Here is a 10,303-nt window from a genome sequence, read left to right as displayed (position 1 = left end):
CCCCTGGATGAGTGGGTGACAGAACTCGAGAGCCTGGTATGGAAGGAGCTTTGGCTAGACGACGCCTACCAGGTACTCTGGTGGTATGTGATTCGGCACTCCCCCTGGATGGCTGAGCACGACCGACCCGAGGGTGAGGATTATGATGGTCCTGGCCTGTTGTTTGAGTCCTTCACAGAACCGGAGTCCCGGTTCTGGGATATCTATGACTACAGAGAGGCTATGCATGATTGGGCTACAGCGAGAGAGGTGAGACAAGACCTGGAATCTCTAGTGACAATGGAGTGAGAGCTGGAGCAGGATTACCAATACTTCCTCAGCTGAATTTGGCCCCAATATTCACTGCCGGAGAGCTGGGTGGCAGTCCCAGACCTACAACCCTATAGCTGGGAAGACCTGACTGAAGTATCCCCCGCTTCAGTACCAGCTGCGGAGGTAGGGGACCTCATAGACTGGTCCTCGGGGGAACCCTATATGGCAGGTGGAGATGGGACCGAGGTCTCTCCCCCGGCCCTACAGCGATGCTGGGCGGTAGGCCCAGTTCCCCAACGGCAGCCAGATTTTCAGGGAGTAGGGACAGTCGGTCCTGCTCCCCAGCGGCAATATGTTTTGCAGGGAGAGAAGAGCATTGTCTCCATTCCCCAGCGGCAGTGTACCTTGAAGGGAGAGGAGACAACCGGTCTCTCTCCCCAACCACAGGGCACCCCTAACTCCGCTTTTTTTTATTTTATTTTAGCCCAATAATAGCAGTTTTGAAGCAAAAAAAAATCTATTTTAGTGTCTCCATGGTCTGAGACAGATAGCTTTTTTATTTTTTGACCGATTGTCTTAGGGCTCTTTCACATCTGCGTTCTTTTCTTCCGGCATAGAGTTCCGTCGTCGGGGCTCTATGCCGGAAGAATACTGATCAGGATTATCCTAATGCATTCTGAATGGACAGTCCGTCCTTCAGGATGCATCAGGATGTCTTCCGTTCCGGTACGGAACGTTTTTTGGCCGCAGCAAATAGCGCAGCATGCTGCGCTTTTTGCTCCGGCCAAAAATCCGGAACACTTGCCGCAAGGCCGGATCCGGAATGAATGCCCATTGAAAGGCATTCATCCGGATCCGGCCTTAAGCTAAACGTCGTTTCGGCGCATTGCCGGATGCGACGTTTAGCTTTTTCTCAATGGTTACCATGGCTGCCAGGACGCTAAAGTCCTGGCAGCCATGGTAAAGTGTAGTGGGGAGCGGGGAGCAGCATACTTACCATCCGTGCGGCTCCCGGGGCGCTCCAGAGTGACGTCAGGGCGCCCCAAGCGCATGGATCACGTGATCGCATGGATCACATGATCCATGCGCATGGGGCGCTCTGACGTCATTCTGGAGCGCCCCGGGAGCCGCACGGACTGTAAGTATACCGCTCCCCCGCTCCTACTATGGCAACCAGGACTTTAATAGCGTCCTGGGTGCCATAGTAACACTGAAAGCATTTTGAAGACGGATCCGTCTTCAAATGCTTTCAGTACACTTGCGTTATTCCGGATCCGGCGTGTAAATCCGGCAAGTGGAGTACACACCGGATCCGGACAACGCAAGTGTGAAAGAGGCTTTAGGTAGAGTCTCATTTTTTGCAGGGTTGAGGTGACGGTTTGATTGGTACTATTCTGGCGGGCATAAGCCTTTTTATTGCTTGGTGTGTGATGTAAGGTGACAAAAATCGCTTTTTTTTTTTTTTTTACGGTGTTCACCTGAAGGGTTAGGTCATGTGATATTTTTATAGAGCTGGTTGTTATAGACGCGGCAATACCTAATATGTATACTTTTATTTATTTATTTCACTTTAACACAATAATAGCATATTTGAATAAAGAAAAATTATGTTTTAGTGTCTCATATTCTGAGATCTATATATATATTTTTTTGCGATATTCTTATGTAGGGGCTCATTTTTTGAGGGATGAGGTGACTTTTTTTGGTATCATTTTGTGGGACATACGCCTTTTTGATCACTTGATGTTGCAGTTTTTGTGATGTAAGGTGACAAAAATAACTTTTTTGACAGTTTCTCTTTTCTTTTCTTTATGGTGTTTAACAAATGGGGTGGATCATGTGATATATTTATGGACACGGCGATACCTAATATGTGTGTTTTTTATTTTATTTTTATTATTATTATAAAATCAGGGGAAAAGGGGCGTTTTTTCTTTTTTTAACTTGAAACTAATTTTTTTTAATTAAAAACACAGTTTTTTACTTTTTTTTTACTTTGTTTCTGCCTCTAACATTTGGCGATCTGATCCCCTCTGCAATGCATTACAATACATCTGTATTGTAATGCATTGCCTGTTAGTGTATTACACAGAGTAATACATTAATAGGTTGCCTAGGAGACCAAGCCTGAGGCTGGATCTCCTGAACACCCGTATAAAGCAGGTCCCGATGCCATGCAAGGCATTGGGCATCCTCTGCATGGCATCGGGCTGCCTTCTCACCAATCGGGTCCCCACCACAGCAGCGCGGGGACCCGATGGGCTCCCTCACCAGCAGCAAACCCCATTCTATGTCTCGGTCAGCGCTGACCGTGGCATAGAAGGGGTTAATGCACTAGCATCGGTGTTTTCACCCATGCCGGCACATACAGAAGGGGTCCGGATAACGGGAACAGCCGGTCCCCTGCAGCTGATCGGGCGGGCGCAGCTCCTGCACTCGCCCGATCAGCGGGCCGTAATAGGACGGCGCGGGGCGGCAAGTCACGTCCCGCTGCACTGCACTATTACGGCGCTGGTTGGGAAGGGGTTAAAGAGGCTTTCACTCATTTCAGAATGGCAGCTAATAACCACACTCAACATCTGGCTTTACGCCAGAGAGGGAAATTTACATGCCAATGGAAGTAGACAGCTTCTATTTTAACCTTTCCATGTTCCTTCATTTGCACTTGCATTTGCATGAAGGTGAAAAATGATTATAGAGAGTGGAAGGTATCGTTCAGTGAAAAATATTGGAAAATCTGTCTTTTCGGATAAGAACTGTCTAGCGCTGCAGGGAACAACATTGTACAAATGTCTTAACAGGAAAGGCTAATTTATATTTATCCTATTGTTATCTTGCAGACATCTGTAATTATATTGGTGTCTGGGTGACATATTTACAGGGCACAATGGGTGCATGTTTATTTGCAATTTATATTTTAATTTTTAATTTTTTTTTTACACTTTTTAAAACGGAAGATTTTTTTTTAAGAATTACATGTACCTACAATTTTAATGGGTTTTCTTTCACATTATTAATATTAGGTTATTACATGGCAAACTACTTTGTCAGAGAGCAAAAAATGTTGCATATTGTTCATATTTTCATGAAACAAGTTTTATTACTAATCAAATGCTGATATTTTTGGATGTAATTTAACTCTGGGCTAATAGTAACTACTTTCCCAAATAACAGCACAAATCAGAATAATGGTACCTATTGGACCGAGTTCACATCAGCATTGCTGTTTTTATTGTTCTGTTCTATAATAGGAGCAGAACAATGAAAATAACAGAAGTGCCAGATTCGGCAGGTAATTAACCTGAACAAAGCAAAACAGACCCCCTGACCCCCGATTTTTTAGCAGATGAAAAAGTCCTGCATGCAGGACCTTTGTCTCCTCTTATTTTGATGGAATCTATGACGGGGGCTCTGAATGGAGCTTCCAACACAGATGTGTCTTTACTACTGTTGCATATCTTTGATCACCATTTCACCTGGTTCCTATTAATTGCATCTCTTCCACACAGAGGAGCTCTTTCTGCTTTCTTCTATCTATTCTAATCCTTGTTTTTATAGAAAGCAGGTCTAGTATTTTCTCCACAAGCATTCTCGAGTTTATATAACTAGCCAGAATTCTGTTTACCTGCTACTCCTTCCATTTTAGAAGAGGGTAAGTTTACTGCAACATTGTCATTAATTACTGTTATGGGATATCGCTAAGATGTGACCTCAACCAATCAAATATGAAGTGACTGAAGCTCCTTTGGCTTTTTCCTTGCTTTAAAAAAGGCATAGATGCTCATGACAAGACCATACTGTAGTTTTAAGTATAAATAAATCACTAGTCAGACTACACGTGAAAGTTTGTGTACAATCTTGGGCAATGTACAACCCTAATTCCAGAAAAGTTGGGACACTGTGTAAGAACAGAATGCAATGATTTGCAAATCTTATAGACCTGTATTTAATTCTCAATAGATCACAGAACACATATCCGATGATGAAAGTGACACATTTTACTATTTCATGAAAAAAACGTACTCATTTAGAACTTGATGGTAGTTGCGACAAGGCCATGTCTACCATTGTGTAGCATCCCCTCTTCTTTTAACAACAGTCTGTAAATGTTTTGGGAAGTGAAGACGAATTGTTTGAGTTTTGGAAGAGGCATGTTGTTCCATTCATGTCTAATCTGGATTCTAGCTGCTTAACAGTCCTGGTTCTTCTTTGCTGGAATTTATGTTTCATGATGCGCCAAATATTTTCTATTGGTGAAACGTCTGCTCTGCAGGCAGGCCAGTTTAGCACCTGGACTCTTCTTCCGCAACACCATGATGTTGTGGTGGATGTAGTTGGTGGTTTATCATTGTCTTATGAAATACGCAAGAAATTCCCAAAAGAGACGCCTGGATGGGAGCATATGTTGTTCTATATATTATTCAGCATAGTGCATTTCCAGATGTGTAAGCTGCCTATGCTATAGGTAACAGCGCAACTAATACCATCAAAGATGCAGGCTTTTGAACCCATATATCACGAGCATCCAATACTGACCATCGGCCTTGTTCGTTGCCCACATGGATTTCTCCAGATTCTCTGAATCTTTTGATGATATTTTGTAGTCTAGATGGTGGGATATTTAAAGTATGTGCAATTTTAAATTGAGGGACATTTTTCTGAAATTGTTTCACTATTTTTAGACATAGTTTTTTGCAGATTCGTGAACCTCTGCCCATCTTTGCTTCTGAGACACTCTGCCTCACTAACATGCTCTTTTTATACTCAGTCATGTGCCTTTTGTTGTCCTGTCCCAACTTTTTTTAGATGCACCAATCAATGCTGCAATCAAGTTCTAAATTAGTTATTTTTTATGATGTAATGGTAAAATGTCTCACTTTCAACATATGTGTTCAATGATCTTTTATGAATAAACTATGGGTTTATGAGATTTCAGATCATTGTATTCTGTTATTCTGAAGGACATAGCTGAACTACAAGCAGGTGCAGACGAGGGTGACCAAGGTAATTAAGGGAATGGGTGGATTGCAGTATCAAGACACAAGACCTATAGTGGCAGGTATAGAGAGCTTGGGGTAGCAATTGAGGCTGAAGAAAATGGTCCACCCAGACTCCCTAGTACATAAAATTCCTAGCTATATCAGGGACACAAAACACGTGCTTGATATGATAAGCAAATTGGAATGGTGGGACAGATATAAACCATATTAAGGTCTGTCATGCTTGAAAAGGCACTTAGATCTATACAGTACAGTATAGTCCAGCATTGAAGGAATTCATATACGTCAGTGGAGTCTCTCCTGGAACATAATTACTTCTCCTTTAATGGGACCTTCTATTTGCAAACGAGGGGGGCACCAATGGGTGCGTAATTCCCCCCCCCCCCCCCTCACTTGCAAATATATATATCGCTTATTGGGAGGAGCTATGCCTCATGAGCAACAAAAATATATTCCTACCAAGCATTTTTTGGTATGGAAGATTTATAGACAATCTGATTCTGGGACTGGGACTCATAACCAACATAGAATTTGGACATTTTGTTAAATGCTTAAAGAAGAATGACACGAACCTTAATTTTACACATCATATAACCAACAGGGATATTCAATTTTTGTATATTCAGCTGCCTAATGAAGGTAATAGATTAGTGTCCAATAACTATAGGAAGGATATTAGTGGTAATACTGTGCTGTTGGCATCCTCATGCCACCCCTGGCATGTGGTAAACAGCATTCCATATGGCGAGGGCATTAAGTTACTCCGCAATTGCACCGAAAACATTCTCTTTCAAAAGGAGCTAGAGACACTACACATTAAATTTAAAAACACAGGATATTCTGGTTGTGTCCTCAAACAAGCATGGGATAAAATATTGGATACCTTGGACACCTGAATAGAGAGGACTTGATTGATCATGCAGTGAAAGTCAAATCTGAAAAGGCAAAAAACTAAGGACATGTTAAGAAAAAAAAGACAAAACTAAACAAATGACACTGGTCACCACATAGCCCCCACATGCTTATAGCATTTCTGTCAAGCTATATGTGCTTAGTCTATATTGTTGCACAGTCTGGAGAAGATACCTTAACTTAGGTTTACCGATCCTCTATACATGCTACAAAGTTCTGAATTTAATTTTATGTATTACACAACTGAAGAAGGAGCGGGCAGGCTCCGAAACGCATCTGGTTATAAGTCAAATGCAATCTAAGAAGATATAATAAAGAATGGCACTGTGACGGACTGAAACGTCACTGGGGCTGCTGGAGAAGCCTGAGGGCCAGGTGCCTTCATACGGACTATGGACCCAGAACTATGGAGACACCCTCAGACCTTTTGGGGTTACAAGGAACTATGAACCCTGATTTATGTGTGGAGTTTTTATGCCACATATTTCCTATTGACCACTAAAGGTTCAGAGTGTGAATCCAGCAACACAAAAAGGGTTACCTCTGCACTGAGACTCCCACTGATTGTGTTAGTGATGGGATTAAGACAGCTGACTCTAGGAGTAGCCGACTCCAGTGAAGATGAGTAGATCACCCTATGATACACTCTGGAGATAATCCCATCACATGTGTCTCCTCTCTCCCTATTCATTCATTCATTAGGGAGGGGGTGAAGAGTTCTGCTTGCATGTTGTTCATGGTTGATTGATTTATGTTGTTAGACTTCTTGAACTGTATATATACTGAGTTGGTCTTCAATAAAGTGTGTTCCGGTTTTACCTTCAATATAGAGCCTTGTCTCATGTGTGTGGGGATTGCTACATGCTGTATACTCCCCTGGCTATAATCCCTAGCTCTTGTAAGAGCTGTTCCTGTTCCTGCATTGCTCTCTGAAGGAATAGAGGTTCACCCACTGGAGCCTGGAGCCTTGTCGTAGGTCCAGGGTAGACGGCAAGACCCCAACCAAGCTGCGGCGGTTCATGTGGTCTGCAGTCTTACTGTGTCAAGTGGAGGGCTTGGAGCCCTCGGGAAGCACTAGGAGCATCCATCAACAGAGGTTCCCAGTCGGAGAGCCAGGAGATCCGCTACAGGCACACTAGGATTTATAGCCGCGGATATAATCTAGTAAGAAAAAGAAAAAAAGAGATCACTATCGATCATAGACAAACGGAAAGGAACATTACAAAGTATCCGATTGGGGTGAAGCTTTCACATTCCCAGACTCAACTGTGACCCGCTAGTACAAGAATAAAGCAAAGTTACCAACATGTGGGACGCCGAATCTGGAGGGAGCACCATTACAGCCATACCGCTCGGCATAAGAGAAGCTGTCTCCATAGAAAGCATTAGGGTGGTAATGTATGCTATTTAGCAGCAATAACAAAACCAGTACATTGTATACCATATTGTGAATACAAAGAATACTTTGAATTAACTCACTACTCTAAATACAACAAGAGGCATTGCAGAATGATGGAAGATATAACATTACTAATTATTTTTATTACTATATTATTTTTTCGCTTGGCACATGAGAAGATCTGGAAACAATTACGGAACAACGATAAGAATAAGAACAGACTTGAAAACTGCCTTACTCCCTTTACTTAATTCATTTTTTATATTTTATTACTTTGTATATGAAATAGTGTATTGTGGGCTGAATAATTATTATGTATATACATGCTATTAATTGATTTTTTTTATTAGTATGTCCTTTAATTAAAATATGTTTTTTTAATGCAACTCCAGATGATAGAATGCGTGGTAATCTATTAAGTTATAATTATGTGAAAGAGTTTGCTTGTATAGATAATACTGTAACTTGAGTTTTTTAGAATAGGAACAGGCTGCTGATTAAATGTCACTATATACTTAAAGGAAACTCATCATGCTGAACATGGTGTTTGAACTGAAGACAGCATGTTATGGATCAGGAGGAGCTGATCAATTTAATATATAGATTTATGGGAAAAGATTTAGTAAAACTTGTAATGCATTAATTAAAATTCCTTCTTGTTCTGGGATTTGAAATTTTAATGAGGAGGTCCTATCAGTGACTGACAGCAATCTATCTATGCATAGTCATTGAGGGAAGGCCGTCAATCACTGATAGGACCACCTACTAGACTTTAAAGCCCAGAATGAGCAGAAATTTAAATGAATAAATTATTATTGAATTATTAGTTTTACTGTATCATATATAATAGTCTGTTAAGCTCTTCCTGCTCCATAAAATGGGTGCATTTTCATGGTGACAGGTTCCCTTTAAACACTCCTAACTGCACAACCTTTCAAGGTCCCCTTTCATCTGTTCACAAAAGCTTAGGTCTCTGTGAGTTTGTCTTCTTTCTGAAGCGAAGTCAGTAAAGCTCCCCTTGGGACCATACCTTTCTGAAATAAAACCTTGACCATTTACTTTCTTATCAGTGTTATCCAATTCTTTGTTTCCAATCTTTTAACCAGTTGCTGATCCATGAAATTACTTTTTCACCATCTTCAAGAACTGTTTAGTTTGGGTTGACACTAATAGGCAAAGTAATAGCCTACTGCTTGCTCAAAATGTTCACAAATGTTAACCCTTTTGTTACAGCCACACCTCAAAATATTGTGGGGAGAGCTGCCTGTATCGGTGGAAGCTTCATCTTGTACAGTTAAGGTACAAGTTGTTTTTTCTTTTAAAGAGGACCTGTCACCAGGAAATGCAATGCAATCTGCAGGCAGCATTTTTTTTATAGAGCAGGGGAAGCAAAGCAGATTATATATGGTTTAACGATTCAGTAAAATGTGTAATTTCTATATTTCAATATCTGCTGTTTTTAATTTTAGCCAAATGAAAGGGTTGCACAATGACAGGCTTACAAAGGATATATGGCTATTTTAAAACCATGTATAATTTATAGATGGCAGGTGTTTAGTAATGTTAAATTGTAACATTGGGCCCATATTCTTGCATTTGCAACAGCTGCATAGAAATGTTCTAATGGACAAAGGTTTGCAAAAGTCTGAGTGAATCCTTTTACAAGATACATATTTATAAAAAGAAACATATTGATAAAAAATACATTCAAAACTATGTGTAATGGCAATAATTAAATAGGAGTTTCCAAAACTGGACAGCTGTCTCTATCGACCTCCCCAGTACACATGACCACTTGGCCAAGAGTGCATATATTTTGAATGGGAAGACGGAAGCAAGCCAGTGCCGGACTCTTCTGGTGGTGGTTTATCTCCTGAGAACATAGACTCAAGTAAAAACCACAACCAAATAATCTCCCCACCCTCCTTGTCCGATGGCAGTCAAAAGGCCCCCATACACACACTAGATGATTATCCGAACCCACCAAAGTCAGAGGGATCAGCCAACATAAATCTAATGTGTATGGCCAGATTTTAAGTACTGAATACCCAAGTCTTGCTTCAGATTTGAAGAAAACAGGGGTGTTTCTATCCTTGTCTCTGAGAAGAAAACTCAGTTGACAAAAAGTAATTTTGCACTAAAAAACTGAAACTGTCCATTTAAGATGTGGAGTACAGTTTTACAAACTGAATGGGGGAAACAAAAGGCAGCATGTATATTCATTGGGAGGGATGATATCATGAAGGGAATTTTTTACGTCAGATATACAGGAGTCTGTATTGCCATAACATTGGCTAAACTTATCAAATATCACATGATGTTTGATAAATTTGGTGTATCTTTAATTGGATTTCGGGGTACTATCTCTCCTTGGGAGAGAGTGCCTTAGTCAGCGTGAGGAGACTCATAGGCAATACATGCTTCTATGGAATTCTGGGAAGAAAGGGATGAGCTCTTAACAAGCTCTGCCTCTGATGCCACCAGATGTAAGGCAGCTATCCTATAAGTCAATGTTCAACCCTCTAACCACTTCACATCCGGGCCATTTGCCCCCTTCCTGACCAGGCCTAATTTTGCAAATCTGACATATGTAACTTTATGTGGTAATATCTTTGGAAGACTTTTACTTATCCAAGCCATTCAGAGATTGTTTTCTCGTTTTCTCGTGACACGTTGTACTTTATGATAGTCATAAATTTGAGTCAATATATCTCACCTTTATTTATGAAAAAATCCCAAA

The sequence above is a fragment of the Bufo gargarizans genome, chromosome 2 (assembly GCF_014858855.1).
Source record: "Bufo gargarizans isolate SCDJY-AF-19 chromosome 2, ASM1485885v1, whole genome shotgun sequence".
NCBI classification, from domain to species: Eukaryota; Metazoa; Chordata; class Amphibia; order Anura; family Bufonidae; genus Bufo; species Bufo gargarizans.
The sequence above is the reverse complement of the archived record's forward strand: the minus strand, read 5'-3'. Positions refer to the sequence as shown.